Source organism: Corvus hawaiiensis, chromosome 30 (genome assembly GCF_020740725.1).
Source record: "Corvus hawaiiensis isolate bCorHaw1 chromosome 30, bCorHaw1.pri.cur, whole genome shotgun sequence".
Classification (NCBI taxonomy): domain Eukaryota; kingdom Metazoa; phylum Chordata; class Aves; order Passeriformes; family Corvidae; genus Corvus; species Corvus hawaiiensis.
In genome coordinates this window covers 14,614,782-14,630,985 of record NC_063242.1, presented here as the reverse complement: position 1 = coordinate 14,630,985, position 16,204 = coordinate 14,614,782, and the positions used below count along the sequence as shown (strand labels likewise).

At 42.4% G+C, this 16,204-nt stretch overlaps 1 protein-coding gene and 1 long non-coding RNA gene across 2 annotated transcripts in view; one reads left to right on the top strand and one right to left on the bottom strand.

Moving 5' to 3' along the window:
• LOC125318516 overlaps positions 1-3,701 on the bottom strand; it is a 29,331-nt gene extending 25,630 nt beyond the window's left edge. Inside the window, exon 1 of the long non-coding RNA XR_007200404.1 lies at positions 3,335-3,701. This is a non-coding gene — a long non-coding RNA (uncharacterized LOC125318516). The remainder of the gene's footprint in view (positions 1-3,334) is intronic.
• Positions 3,702-4,127: 426 nt separating this feature from the next.
• The window catches only part of ANKRD12 (ankyrin repeat domain 12), a 59,494-nt gene continuing 47,417 nt past the window's right edge, over positions 4,128-16,204 (top strand). The window contains exon 1 of the mRNA XM_048289578.1: positions 4,128-4,314. The gene's annotated coding sequence lies outside the window, so the exon portion shown is untranslated. The remainder of the gene's footprint in view (positions 4,315-16,204) is intronic.

Sequence of the window (16,204 nt, the reverse complement as noted above, 5' to 3'; positions counted from 1 at the left end):
TTCCATGCATTGTGGAGCTATTCTGTGCTACAGTTATTCATGGTTTTGTATGTAACTGAAATCCCTTGGGATTGCATAATGGTGTTGAAGGGAAACATAGTTTTGGACCTGCCAAGCTTGACACTTCCAAGTATGCAAAACAAAGCTCTAGAATGTCAGATTCTGCCCATTTGTAAAGCCAGACAAAATTTGTGGCCTTATCCCACTTTTCTCCCCAATTCATTCCATCTGCACATGACAATTTCAATGTCTGTCTCATGAGCAGAACGTGGACCTCAACAGTTTCCCATTTATTGGAGACTGTTTGTGATGTTCCACAGACAAGCTGTCAGTCATTTTGGTGCAACATGTAAGAGTCTGCCAATCCCTTGACTAGAATAGGGTAATTTACATTATCCCAACTGCATGGCACAAATCTGATACATCACTCTTTAAACTGAATATTGTAGGGCAGCTACAGGACTGAAATAATTGAAGAGAAATAAGAAAATAACCATTACTCTTCTCTCTCATGTTACCCACTTCATTCATCAATTATATGAGGCTTTATGGTCTGGTTTCTCCTCAGAAAAGTTTGGGCAATAATATTAAGATAAATGGTTAAAAAAAATTCACATCTTGCATTATTTCAGGTTTTTTTGAAATTTGAACATTTCAAACATCTCAACTAGAAATACATATTCTGCATTATTTGTAGCTGTTTACTCTATACAATAAATTATTTTCACAGTGGTAACTGTACACAGGATTGTGATGAGAATTAAAAAGGTCATCATTATGAAAGAGTTCCAGAAGTGCAAGAATTCTGTTCTGTGCAAGAGTTCTCTTTTCTGTGTTTTTGAATAGCTGTAGATAATGTCTTGTGCTTGCTTTTACTAGTAGTAAAAAAAAAGCGTATTTTACTACTAGTGGGACATTTTTGGTAACAAACATTAACATGCCATAATTTTCATTATCCTCAATAGCAGAGGGTCACTAATATTAATTCTAGGCAGTAGCACTAACCTGTCAAATAATTACACACTTGTAATTCTGCAGTTTCAATCGACCGGTTAATATCCTGGGTTGTAAGAGTACTGGGTGGTGAGTTAAGCAAAAAATGAGTCAGCTACAGCAACAGTCAACACATTCCTGAAACTGGTACTGTAACACCAACAGAAGTGATTCTGTGTTGTCAGTGGTCTTTTTTGCCTCTCCTTCAATGAGGGAAAAATTAAAGAACTCACATACTGTATTAGTTCTCTAAAAGTGGAGGATAAAGAAGTAAAAGCAACAGGGGAGAGGGGATAAAAAAAAGACTACCTTGAGAAGATTTTAAAATAGGTAGTCTTGAGAAAGGAAATGTGATTGAGGACACAGAAGCAGAAGAAATCCAAAGAATCCACTGGACTGCGAGAGTGGGAGGAGATGGTTCTTTCCTTTGGTGAAGACAGAAGGAAGTGTGGAGCAATAGGAAATTCTAGATACCCAATGATGTGTTTGATGTTGGATAACAGAAAGGATTTCCATGACCACCACTGCTAGAAAAATGTTATCTGGAACAGTGTTCTGTCATTAAATTGGAAGAAGCAGTGAAATCCCATTCCACCTGTGCAGGATGTTTGCTGGCCCCATGGGCTGACCTGCCAGTTACCTCCTAGTGGCTGGTGCACGTGCTTTCACCTGCGTGGTACCCTGCAAGTTCTTATGTCAGATTTTTGTACTGCAGTCTGAAATTTTCAATCCTTCAGTTACTAGACTGAATTCAGCAATGACACAGTTCAACCAGATGCTGGACCTGTTTGTTTTAAGACCAGTAGTTCACAGAGCTCCTACCACAGGATGTTCCCCTGGGGAGGGCAGATCAAGTACTGTGCACACCAACAGCGTGCAGCTACAAAAGCATCTTGCAGCTGTGCTAGATATAAAAGGGAGGGGCTGCTGGAACCAAGGGGAAGAAACAAATGAAGGGGTAGCAATTAGCAGTCAAATGACTGATGCTTTTATTAGTCCAAATAGTAGTTCTTATAAAAGGCTTAAGGAGCTGTATTTTTTCCAGTTACTGATAGATATTATTATCAAATCTTAACAGCTGCTGCTGCAGATATTGCTCATGAGACTCCTTCCCTGTTATCTCAGCTGCTGGTTGTGAACACCTTACACACACCAAACTCCTGGAACTGCACACTACTCATGCACAAGGATCAAAATGCAGTATCACAATGCAAGCCACATCTGTAGCCTGTCATGTTCTACAGTGTGAATCCCTGTATAATACCATGAGAAGAAAAATTATTCTGCCTTTGGAAACTGCTCTTACTCCACTTATGCTGACATTCCACAGGCTGTCTACTCTTCAAGGAGCTTGCCACTTCTAGTGATAGCCTCTGCCATCAACCTAACACAAAAGAACATGAAGGCAACTCCCTTTGTTACATGGTCACTGATGCTGGCAGAGCTGTTCCTGACCACCAGACAGTACTCACTGTACACTAACAGAATCAAATGAAAGTGAAGGCAGTTGCTTTTCAACACAAATGATCTTTACCAGCATTTGTACAGGAAGATTGTGAAAGCAAATCAGAGAAGTTTGTCTGAACAGTAAGCCGTGCAGCATGGGAGTAATGGGAGATTTGTGATGCCATCCTCTACCCATGCTGGTACATCATGGGTGGGGATCAGAATATACGGCAAGTCCACACAATAGGTGGCCTCAGTCAAAGCAATCTTTTGGTTCTGGGAAAGAAAAAATCACTTTTCTGATGAACAGGAAATATTAAGGAATTTCTACACAGTAACACATGAAAGTAATCCAATAGCAGAGTAACCACGGCAATTAAGACTACGCTAAAGGGCTTTGTTTAGCTGCTTTGTCAAAATACTACACACCTGGCAGCCCTTCAGCACCTCCCAGAAGCGATCTGGAGAGCATTAATCGAGAACCCACGAGTACAGCACCAGACAGGTTAAGTTCTGCCACGTACTATTATTGTTACAAGCAGATGCAAAACCTTTCACGAGTGCAGAGGAATGACCCGTTTCCAAGGCTGCAACTTGGGCTACATCGCCAGTCATCTCCGAAACACCTTGGATGTCTTTATATGACGTCTGGTTTATTTGTGCAAGCAGGGTACCCCCAAAAAACTAGTTTGGAAACCTAGAAGCTGTCTTGTCCTACAGCTCCTTGCCTGTCTCCGCCGGGAAAGAGCGGCGGGCGGATGAGGATTGTGCCTGAGTGGCGGACGGGCGGGGATACAGCACTGACCAGACCCCCGGGGCGGCAGCATCGGCATCCCACAGCCTTTCCCGAAGGCGAACGGCCACCCCGGGCTTTCCGGCACCGCGCCACACGCACCTGCGTCCGGGGGCTTCTCCCAAACACTGCAGGGCCTTTAGCCGCAGCCCCTCGGTTCCCGCTAGTGCCCGGTGAGGGATGGAATGGGATGGGCTGCACCCGCCGCGCACGCGCACTGCGCCAGATAGTTAAAACTCACTGCGCCATCACCGCCGGAAAAAGCCCTCCCCGGGGAGGGGGCGGCAGCGGCAGGACGGGGCGAGGCGGGGCGCGCTGGTGGCTCTAGATCGGCTCTCGTCCCGCGGCGGGGACCGGAAAAGCTCTCGTCCGCCACCTCGCCCCGTGACCAGCCGGGGCCTCCACCGCCATTTCCAGAAGGTTCCAGCGGCCGCAGCCCAAGAGGATGCGCGGCTGCCCCCAGCACCTCCCCCCCCCGCCCCCGCGCATGCGCAATGCTCGCGCCCTATTCCCCGTCCCAGCCCCGTCCGTCTGGGGCACCCCGCGAGCCCGTTATTTCCCGTCGCCCTGCGTGCCCGTGTCCTTCGGGATGGGGACGGCACTGAGAACGGAGAGCAGAGGCGCGGTGTCCCCTCCCGCCCCGAGCGCTGTGTCGTTGGCAGCGGCACCGCTCGCCCGCGTCCCGTGCCCTGCGCGAGGCCCACGTGGGCGGCGCGCGGCCAATGGGAGCGCCTCTGGGAGGGGGGCGGGGGGAGCCGAGCGGCGGCGCGGGGTGTGAGGAAAGGAGGGAGGGAGGGAGAGAGAGAGGGAGGGAGGGAGAGAGAGGGAGGGAAGCAAGCAAGCAAGCAAGCAAGCAAGCAAGCAAGCAAGCGAGCAGGGAGGGAGGGAGGGAGAGGAGGAAGGAAGAAGGGCGGGCGGGGTGTTTGCAATCCCCGGCAGCCCCAGCGCCCGGAGCTGCGGCTGAGCCCCAGCCTGTGGGCAGTGCGGGCGGCAGCCGCTGCCCTGCCCGATTCCCCGCGGCCGCGCCGTCCACAGAGACAGGAGGAGGAGGACGTGTCCCGCTGCCGCGCTCCCGGGAGAAGGTAAGGACTGGAGCGCACCTTCCCGGCGCGGCGGGGACCCCCCCCGGCCCCACCCGGTGCCCGCGGGGTGCCGCCCCCTTGTCCCTGAGCCCGGGGAGCGCCCACCCGGTGCCCGCCTCGGCGGCGTCACCGCTGCCGCCGTGTTCCCCCGAGCTGCGGGCACCGCGCCTCCCGCCCGGCTTCGTCCGGCCGCCGCTGTCAGCCCGTCAGCGCCGCGGCGGGAGCCATGGCCGCCGCTGTCACCGCCTGGCCCGCCGAGCCTGGCCCCTGCCCCGCCGCCCGGGAGGGTGTGGGGGGCCCGCCGCCTACGGGAGGTTCCCGCGGGAGGCAGGGCTGGGAATGTGCGGGGAAGGTAGGGAAGCAGCACGGGCGAGCGGGGCGCGGGTGCCGAGCGCGGCATGGCAGTGTACACACACATAAGCATACAGCACACATAACGCACAGACACACACACACGCACATAACACACACGCCCCGCCTCAGTGTCGGGAATTTCGGCTGCTCCCTGCAGCCTCGGGAGTTGCTCCGCCGGTGCCGGCCCCGCCGAGGCTGCCTGGCTGCTCGTCAGGATAACGCGTTCCCTGCCTTCCCTGCCAGCGCCAGGCAGCCACCGATGGGGATGGAGCGCGGAAACTCGCGCTGCACAGGTGACAGCAGGCAACAAAGGAAGGGCAAGGAATGAGAGAATGCCAGGCTCAGTTGCTCAGTTCTTCATTCTAGTTCCTGTCAGGCTCTCGAGGTACCATTGATAATATTCAGTCTTGTTTGGTTGGGTTTTTTGTTTTGGTGGGGTTTTTTTGTTTGGTTTTTTTTGCCTAAAGACTGTGTATCAGATAAGAAATGGAAGGTTTTGGGTTTTTTTTTTTTACTTTAAACTCGCAAATAAAATAAATATTTTGCAGAATCACAAAATCAATGAGGTTGTAAAAGACCTCTGAGGTCGTTGAGTCCAACCTGTGACCAAACATTATCATGTCAAATAGAACGTGGCACTAAGTGCCGTGTCCTGTGTTTCCTTACACACCTCCAGGGACGTTGATCCCACCACCTCCCTGGGCAGCACATTCCAATATCAGTATTATTATTTACCAATACCAATATTATTAGCTAGAGCTTCTGTGGAAATTGCCTGAACACTGTCACTGTGTTCCATGCCTTTCTTCTGTGGGCCATGTGATACGGAAGAAAGGGAATCTTATGCCGCTGAATTACAAGGTAACTCACAGGATAAAACAAACCTTTAATGGAGAAAAGTGAGTGGTGATGCTTATAGGAACAAAAAGCTATTGGACAGATGTGGAGCAATCCAAATGTACTTATGTTCCAGGAAAAAATTGTCTAATCTTGGAATGCTAGGAAAGGGTGAGATCATCATGTCTATAAGAAATCATTAACTATTATTAAAATAATTTATGTTTATTGACAAGCCATGATTTGGAGGTTGGGGGCACTTCTTTTTCTCTGATTTTAAAACAGCAAGGGTTTGGGTGTTTTTCAGTATACAGGCTGATGGTAGCTTGGTTGTCCTCAAGTCTTGATTGCTGTAGGTAGGGACATGGTGAGCTACTCACAGGTGCTGTGCAGCTGCAAGGAACCAAGCATCCTGTGCTTTCTTTCCTTCTTCTGCTGTAATCCTTTGCTATAGTTTAGTGGGTAAAAGTCCCCAGAGCAATAGATCTCCAGCATTATCTGAGATGTCAAGATATTTCAATTGTTCTTATTATTTGAGGTTTGTGCAGGTGTTGGGTGTCTCTCACTTTTCTTCATTCTGTAAGATGGAAATTCAGACTCCCTGCTGACCTTGTGACTTGATCAGCTGGGGGCCTTAATCTCACCCTCTGTGAGTTTAGTGGGTTTCTGTGCAAGCTTGAGAAACTGTCTGTTCAAACAAAATTGCAGGGTTTGAGGTACAGCAGAATATTTCTTTGGGAAGGTAATGGTGAACCCATTGGCTGTCTCTATCTTTTTACACCCTACCTCCCCCTTAATAGTTCTACCTTCCTGTATGTGTCATGCAAGCTAAAATGTCAGGGAGTACCAGGGTTTTTCTTGGCACCCAGAGGACCATGGTGGCTTTTTTGTGGCATTGTCAGTTTTTCAGTGTCTGGTGTGCGAGTCCCTTTTCCTATTTCCTGGCTTTTCTGTAGCAATCACTGAGTGTGGGCAGTTGATCAGAGAGCCTTTGGTTCTTTCACAAAGATGACAGCTCAGTCTTTCGAATATAAATATTTCTGCCTTTCTCTTGCCATCTCTTTGTGTGTTCTTCTCCCACCCAGAGGATTATTCACAATCATTTGCGAACTCAGAATACTACAGACATTAAAGCTTAGGACAGATGTTGTGTAAGAAAGCAAGCCCCATGCCACAAACCGAAGTCTGTGCACGGTTTCTTCCAACAGGCTTGCACAATAGGTGACTTCCTAGAGGAAAGGGCTTTTTAATAAGCAGGCTAAATGAGTGCGTGCATGAAGCTTCTGTCTTTGCTTGGTATTAGTTGCAGGAGGTACTGCTATGTTACCACTTAACCATAGGATTAAAAGCGTACGCTGAAAGTTGAATATCTATGTTTATAAATTAGTGATTACCAATCATTCTCAAAGAAGTTTCTTTGCTTGCTTAGTTGTCTGTTTAAATTCCTACAAACTCCATAAGTTGTTGCAGCTTTAACTTAACTAGATGGAAGGTCCTGGATATCGTTTTTAGTGGAAATATGGGCAGCTAGAAATGACTGAGCTAGAACTTCTTCGTCAGTATTCAGAACCTCTTTCTCAGTATCGGGCTTACAGACAGGAAAACAAATTCTATTTGTTGAACTGATTTACCACATTTAGGCAATCTTAGGCCAATGAAATTGCCTGGGAGACTAGTGCAGTTGGTCCTCTTTAAAATTGGAAAGAACTATTGATCACAAAATACAAAATGATTAACCTGCTACCACACTGTTAATATACACACTCAGAACAACCTACTTCTGACATTTTTTGGATCTTATCTTATGAAGTGATGGGCTGGGCATGAATGTTTGGTGTTTCTTCTTTTCCGTGTTCTCTTGCAGATGGAGTATTATAAATGTTGGTTGGTCATTTAGTCTCCAAATCAAACTGTTTTTTTAACTACATCATTAGACTCTACTTAGACTCTAGTGACAGATGGTATGAAATAAATATTAGCACAATCTCAGTCTTGCATTTTGTGTTATTACACTGAATGATTTTATTAACAGAATAACAGAAGTCAGAGCTCTGCTAACATCTTTAGGTTTTTTTTATTGTCAGTTCATTATTATTCCAGAACCTAGAAGAGTCTTAGAAGTTCTTCTGTAAGTTTATGGAGGCAGTTGAGGACCTTTACTGACACCTTGCTTAAAGACTAAATATTAATGTAGAGACATGAAGCCCTTCAGAGTATGACTTTGCCTTGGTTTATTTTAGATTATTTCTCTGGATCTGATGAAGCATCCTTATGTCTGCTGCAACTGCTTTAGCGAACAACAAATGAATATATGCTCCTCAGTTTCATGGTTTCTTCTCAGAGTGCTCTAGGTAGTGATAATGTCACAAGTGGATTGATTTCACGCTGGTTTATATTAAGAAAAGCCATTAGCAACGTTAGAGACAGAATTACGGGCTATATTAGAGGCAAAATCTAAAAATGCACTCTGAGGAGGAAAACTTTATGTATTTTCTTCTCTGGTCCTGTCATCTGCTTTCTACCCATGAGTAGCTTGCTGGAGATAGAAAGTATTGGAACAACTCTTTTCTTGCCTTACGTCTTGCATTCATGAGGCTGGAAAGCATCAGAGGTAGAAAGCACTCCCTCCCCGCACTGGGCTCCGGAATGTATTCAGTGCAACAAACCTCAAGTAACTCTTACACATTTCCAAGCATGTTGTGGTAGGTCTTAAAAAGTTCCACTGTTTGGTGACAGTAGAAATGAGCTCATGTGTGAAGACATTTCCTATGATTTCCCTTCTATTTCCAAGCCTTTTGTATTAGTCCTACTTAAGAGGTGTCTGGCTATCAAACCTTTCAAGCTCAGTTGGCTAGATAGCCCTTAGCTGGTTTGTGGAAATGTCTTCCTCTTGTTTGTTTCCTTCAAGATTGTGTGCAACGAACAGCTAACAGAGAAACCAACTTTCTGTGGTGCTCTGCACTCTTCAGCAGCCTGCTAATCTGGGTTCTTCCTACTAGTTCAATGATAAAGGGAAAATGGGCCTTTCATTTAGTGTTATTCTCTTTCATGTGTGGGTAAAGCTAATCTATTCATCTTTTGACTTCAAGAAGAAACAGGTGTCTTGACACCTGTTTTACCTTTTTTTAAGCAAATAAATCCTGTCTTTAGTCTTGAAAATAACTGGTTCTTTGCTTTCCAGTCCCTTCGATTCTCCAGATGACACAGTAAAACTTTTAATGAAAGTTAATTGCAGTACTCACTGTAGTTTTACAGCCCTAAATAGTTACACTTGTCTGCAAACAGTATTCTGCTTGTTCTCTCTTTCCACTCCATCTGTTCCCTTGCTATCTCTTTTCCCCAGAAGAAAGATTATTTCCATAAAGGAGCTGACAGATGATTTTGTTGTTATTTTTGTGAGATTTGGCGATGGCCAAGAGGTGGCAATAAAGACTGTTAAATATTTTGCATGTCTTCACAATTTTGCCAGGACAAAAACCTCTGTTATCCAGTTAGGAACCTGTGAGTAAGCCAAGATTGCTTTCTGTTCTTCCATCTACTGCTTTAGATTCTTCTTATGAATGGTAGCACTTCAGCTACCTGCTATACCTGTCCTGAATCCTGCTAACGTTGAAGGACTGTAAGTAGGTGTTGGCAGTTCATCTGTTTTTAGCCTGTGAAGGGCCTTCGTGTGTATTTTAAGTAATGTTCTTTCTGGCAGTGCTGCAGATAAGTTGTGCATTTTCTTGGTTTTAGATTGATAAATTATCATTAGTTTATGAAGATTTGAATAGAAATTACTGAGGTTCTACCAATAATGTATGGGTGTATGAAATCTTTTGTCTTGGATGTCTGTAGGTTTCCGGAGGGAAAGTAGATTCCTGTGGAAGGAGTGGAAAATTGTTTGGCCATAGGTTTTCTTATCTTATGTTTGTCAAAGTACTGATAGAAAGGCTTTTAAGTGTTATTTTGATAGGTTCTGCATATGCAATAGTCTTTCTTAATTGAAAAATATTTACTTTGTTACATCTTTAGGGAATAACCAGTAGATCAAACCTGACGTTTACAACTCCACTTCTCCATGTAGTTTAAAGAGTGTATCATATTAGGCTAAACTGTGCAGGTGTTTCCTTTGAACTCATAGCTCATCCTAAAAAAGACTCAAGAGGAAGCACCTGTGAACACACAAGTTTTTAGATATGTAGATTAAAAAGGAGGACTAATGGATTTTGCAGTAAGTCTCTTTGGCTCCTGAGAGCCAGTTCTTGGGCTAGCATATTCTTTTATTTCCCTGCAAGAGAATTCCTCTTTGTAGAATCAAGGATCTCCTTTACTTTGAGAGACTGTTGAGAGTAAAGGGCGATCCCTTCAGGCACTCCGGAAGCTTATCTGTGTCTGATTCTAAGATGTGAGGTTGTTTCTCCATGTAAATGTTTATTTTGACACCTAGGTATTTCCCACAGTAGGAATATGATGTTTGCATTCTACACAATCGTCCTGATATGATTTGACACCCATACTCACTAGCTACACAGGTTCTCTTGGCCACCTGTGTGATTATTTGTTAAAATAAATGCTGCCCTGACTATGTAGTATAAGTTTCCGGAGAGTGTAGAAGACACAAACTTGTCCTATGCTGCATGTATCAGCAGGAGGAGAGAACTGCCTATAGACATCCTGCTGCTAAGGTAAAGAACATCTGCATTTCTGGTTCATGGGACAGAATCACAGACTAGCTGAGGTCAGAAGGCCCCTCTGGAGGTCGTCTGGTCCACCCCAGGCTCCCTGCAGGCTCAGCTAGAGCAGTGTGCTTACGGTCATGACCAGTTGAACCTGAAATTTGGCCCAATAGTGCAAGTAAAATACTCTGTTCTGATTTTAGTCTGTTGGGATACCTTGCTGAACTTAACTGTTGAAGGCTTGATAAATTATAAAACTGTCAAAATTTTTTCTGGTTCAAATATGTAATAGAACTTTTTTTTCAGCTGTTGTAGTTAGTGTGTTTTTCTTGATTAATTTAAATTTTAATAGTCAAAGGATGCATTCTTCTTGTACTGCCTGTGTGTGGTAGTCTTGTAAAGCTGTGGTACATTCTACCAAGTTCTGCTATACAGATTCTTAATTAAGTTATTTAAAAAAATTATTTAAATTACTAATTAGCTGATTGCATAAGTAAAACTTCTTTGCATTTCATTTTGCCTGTTAAAAATGCAGATTCTGATATTTCTTTTTAAAGAAAGAGAAATCCCTATATGTCTTCTGTACATTATTTGTGCTATAACTTGCTGGAAAAAAGTCTCTTCCGGTGCTTGACTCTGAGTAAGCTTATGAGTGAGAAACTGAAAGTGAAACAATCTTATTTGCTGTTGACAAAGGAGAAATACGAAAAGTAGCTGAAGTATAATTAGCAATAAGAGAATTTATTCAGAAATTATTATTTGAATATTGAGAACATCTGCAAAGGAACTTAGTCCTTTTTTTGATCCTTTGGAATTCTTTAAAGCAGAAAAACAATTACTTATTCAAGCCGTTCTGTTTGTACTGGTTCTTTGTTTGCTTCTTTCCAGTGATTCCTTGCAGAGCAGCCAGCCTGTGTAAGAACAATAATGCTAGTATCCTCCATGAAAAGACAAAGGGTTAATCTGAGAATAGAGAAATGCACTTGAGAATAATACAATACTGACAAGTGTCCTTCAGATTCATCTTGAATTCTGGCACCGCTTCAGTTCCTCACTGGCCTTCATGGAGGAATGCTGTAGAAATAGTATAAGTGGTTCAGAAGGAATGATGCCCCTTGTCACTATGTGGGAGCCACTCCTGCCACACTGAAATGGGGGTTGATGTCTGACTTCTGAAAGGAAGATTCGTCACCGTTCTGGGGAGAAGCAGTGCTTTTTATTGTCTGTTTCTGTTTGTTGATAATGTCAGGAGATAACCAGAGATAACCCTATTCTTAAACATTCATGTCTTACATCTTATCACTCCCGTTTTGTGGTAGGGGATATGTGTACTTTTATGCATGAAGAGAAGCTTCAACTCAAGTCTCTCTGAATCAAGGAGTTTCTGCTTTTAAATAATTCCTAACCATTCTTTAAAGAAAATATTATCTGGTTTGTTATGCAAGTTCCACAAACTTTCAGCTTTTGTAATTTAATTTGTTCAATTTAAAATCAGTTTTTTCATAAAATGTAAATGCTTTCAATGCAGCACTTTTCTTGGTTATTGAGAGGAAATTGTGATTAAATATAGTGGTATAGTGATAGTGGTAATAGAATGATCTGCTTTTTTTTGCAAGATAATATGAGCTCATTGATAAAGATTCTGCCATTCCTGTGCAATCTGGGACGCCATTGTGATATCAAATGCCCTACTGTTTTATACTTTTTTGGAAAAAGTAACCTTTTTCCAAGCCTGTTGTGAAAGTTGTTAATTATTTAAGACTATGGTTTTGCAAGTTCATTTCTAGTATATGTATCCAGCCTGCATGCTTCATTATTAAGCAAGCCTCCAGCCTTTCAAGAACTTCTCTGAAATAATGGAGAATTCCATAGTCTTAAACTGGTAGGATTTCTGTTCTGAAAGTTTGTCCTGAATACAGACATCTATACTATTTCTGTATAAATCGGAGAGTACTTATTGTGAAGAGAGTTCCTTTGTCTTGGGTGTTCCTTTTAGTAAATAACTAATATTTAGGATTTCAGACTTGTGAAACTATTTCTGTTCAAAAATTAAAAAAATAAATCACAGTATTTGGTCTTACTTTTTTGTTCCTTCTTATTCAGTGCTTTCCTATTTCAACTATCTGTTTATATCAAATCTTCTTTAGGGATCCCTGTTGCAAAGCACCATCTTCCCCACTCACCTCTTTTCAGGGTAGTGCCATCCTGTCTGTTTAGGCCGTGTTTGTCAACATTGTTTTTTCACCCTAAATAACATTATGTAAACAGATTAATTCCTAAGGCTTCTTTTTTTTAAGTCGGGAAGGAGTTCAGCATCCTAGAAGGGAGTTGTATGAGAGTCAGCTGGGAAAATAATTCATCTCCTACCTCTTTCTTTTGCTTTCTACCTTTCCTCAGCACCTTACAGGGCTTTGGTGGCACTCTTGGTGTCTGCTTTTGGATGGGTCTTGATGCAGATGGGTTTACCCAGGTTTAGGGTCCATGAATCTAAATAATTACTTGAGAGTGTCCCATCCTTTGAAAATTACCTTTTTGGATACTTGGTCTTCAGTACTCAGTATACTGCTGTGAGATGTTAAAGTAGAGCCTACCACACTCGTTTTCTTTAGTTCTTCTCTGCTAAGTTATCCGTGTGGAAGAACTTTAAAGGTCATTAGGTAGTACCTGGGATCCTTCTTCTTTTCCTCTGTCATGCTCTGCTAGTAATTTTTAGGTCTTACATGCCAAGCAATATTTGATTGGTTGATATAGCACCTGCAAGGATATTTTGACAAAATGTTAGTTTTCATGTGTTTTTTGCAGTGCCTTGGAAAGACATAAACAGTAATTAATTCCATATGAGTTTAGAAGTGTGATACCAACAAACTGCTTTGATTTTTGTTTTTTCATAATCTTGATGTGTGGAGTGACATTTGCAGTGGGAGGATCTCAGAATCTGTTTGAGACTGGAACTTCAGAGAAAGTAAAAGAAGGAAATGGGAGGAGGGCGTTGCAAAAGAAGTGAAACGAGTGCTTCTTGTCTGTATTTGCATGACTTCTTGCTGTGTGCTACAATGTGGCTAACCATTACCTCCTGCTGTGCCAGAAATGCTGTCTGCCCTGTGTTAGAGCAGCGCTGCTCATTTGCCCTGCTGCACACAGCAGAATTGCATCATGAGTTGATGGAGTTTTGGTTGATATTCCACTTTAAATGATTGATTGTATGCATCTCTGGGGTTAATGCATTTGTACAGTCTAGGTTACTGCTCCAAGAAGAGTCCTGTGGCAGAAGCTGGAATAAGTTCTCTAACTTAGGAGAAGGTTACAGGAAAGGAGGGTCCCATGTTGAAGGAAGTTGAACACTGACCCTGAAAGTTACCTTTTCTCAGTCTGTTTTGGAATTTGTGTGAGATACAGGCTTTTTATGAGCACATACTAAGTGTTTTCCGTGCATGGGGATATCTGCTTTGAGACTTTTACCTTTTTCTTTTAGCAGTGGTAGGAAAGAGTGGTTGCTTGCAGAGGTTGAAAATGAAGTCAATAGTAGCTATGGTCTAACCAAGTATAAACTACTATCTAATGCAAAATAATCTGAAAAATAAATTCTTTGGTGTTACAGGTGTGGCAAATTGGTCAAACTCCTCACTTCATTATTTCTGTCAACTTAAGTTGCCATCTGTAAAATGAAGGAAATAAGGCATTTTCATCTTCCAGCAATATTGTGAAAATAAATTAATATTTTTGAAGGGAGTGGGAGCATTCCCAGTTTTGATTTATGAATAGTTATTTCTCTGGAGTTGTCCAGGATAGGTGCTGCTTTCTATTTAGGATGTTGTTGGGTTTTTTTTAAAAAAAAGGTGGTGTAGACATTTTCTTCCCTTTAAGAAGGTAGAAATCAAGACAAGCTAAAATAGCAGGAATCATGTTAAGAATGAGAAGTAGATTATTTTTCTCTAGAAGCAGGTGAAGCCACTTGCTGCAGCTGTTTGTGGTCATTGGTTCCTCAGAACTTCACCAGGTTGTCAGCATGTTGGTGTCATTCTGACAGGTAGATTTTGGAATTTTATTAAAGAATTTATGAGGCAGGAAATGTACAACTTACTCCAGTAAGAGGTTCAGTCCTTAGCTTGTTGACACTTAATATAATGTAGTTGCTAGAAAACCTTTGGGAAGATGCACAGGTGTATTTCTAATGACAAGCTGTGGCATGAAAGAGGAGTCTCTTGCTCAGATACTGCTGTTACTGAAGCATGACCTCTATGATGAACCCTATGTATGAACCCATAGTACCTTTAAATTTCATGTCAGTCCATGTAACACCTCTCCTTGTACTTTCCATTATTTCTTTTTACTGTGTTTTCCTGCTCAAGTAACAAACTCAACCTGGTCTATGTAAAGTATGACTAAAGCTGAAAATGTCTGAGTAGATAACTGAGAGACTTAAATGGACCTCTAAATGTCTCTTCACCTCAACTATTATTTAATTCTATGTATAATGAAGTTCTTGTAATCTCTGATAAGCATGTGTTTAGTTAAAAAAAAAAGAGGAGAAAAACCTTACTAAAGGTTAATTAGAAAACTATAGATTCAGTCACGCTCTTTAGTAGAGGGTATTTGTTATAAGGAAGTTGACAAGTCTAGGTGGTACTGCTACCACAGAAATCAATTGAAGAGTGTTGTGAAATCTGTGGAACTTGACACTTGAAACCAAGCACAGGTAAACACAGGCTCTTAAAAGAGGGGTTATGGGAAGGAGCCCAAGGTCCTATATAGGCAAGTGCAACAAAACCCCTGCGAAGGTTTTGTTTGTTTTCTGCATAGGAAAGAGTTGTATGTTCTTTCAATTTTTTTCTCTTCCTAGTAGAAATTCCTAGACTATGAGATACATTCCTTATTTTGGTAGGAAGTAGTGGTGAGTTCCAGCTGAAGTATTGGAAAATCTTTCTTGCTGCCTGAGTGTTGGCTGTTTTTTTAGGGACTTCATCCTATCCCTGTGTAGTGTAGTCTGGAATGCAATGAGTAGGTACTTCAGAGTATATTTAAAAACTGTTCTGGAGATTGTGAGTAGTCACCGCCCATGCCTGTTTTACTGTTACACCATTTTATAAAGGACACCTTTATAAAATGGAGTTCAAATAAATAGTTTATTTTGCTTATTGCAGAAAGATTTGTACAATTCTTATGTGTTTGGATCTTAGGTATCTGAACATTTCAAATTAAAATGTAGGAATGCTCTCTGACAGGACAATGAATCTGTTTCATCTATTAGCTAGTATCTGAGGAGTCTCCAAAATACATATATCCAATTTATATCATGACGCCTATTTCTGAAATGTGTGTTTATGTTTTGTTTTCTTTGATTTTTTGATATATCCTCTAAAATCTGGTAGGAATAACTGCTGCAGGGGAGAGGTTTCTGAGATTGCACAATAGGTACAGCAAAGGAGTAGAATTAATCCCAGCATTGCATGTTCTAGCCACAAAGTTGTCTCGAGTATTGTGCAAATCTTAAAGAAAAACTGTAATAAAAAAGAATTTCTCACTTCTGAACCAAGAATGTTTTGTCATATTTTTATTGTCAAATGCTGTAAAATCTGCCAAATTTGTGACTCATGTCCGTGCTGGGTACTGCATTTGCACTTAATACAGCAACAGACTGTTGCCTTGGGCACATTAGTTTGAGACTGTGTTGGAGCTTAGTTCTTTCATCATAACCCTGACACTGGAATGTGCATGCACTGAACCATCACAATTGTGTGAAAAGACCTTGTGAATATTTTCCAAATAAAAATGTTCTTGTCACCTTTCATCTGCAAAAGCCACTGCATGTATCATTCAGGCAGTGCTCTCTCTAACATACTAAATTGCTCTGCTACCTAGAGCCAGTAGTGGTTAGTAATTTATTTGCTGGTTTATTTGTCTGCCAGAGAACTGAATTGTGAGTACAATGAGACACCATGGGGAGTGCAGGGCAAAAAGGGCTTGGTAAATTGTTCTGTTCATTGTATTTGAAGGTATTATAATGTATACCACACACAGGAAGTGGGGGTGGTAAAAATACG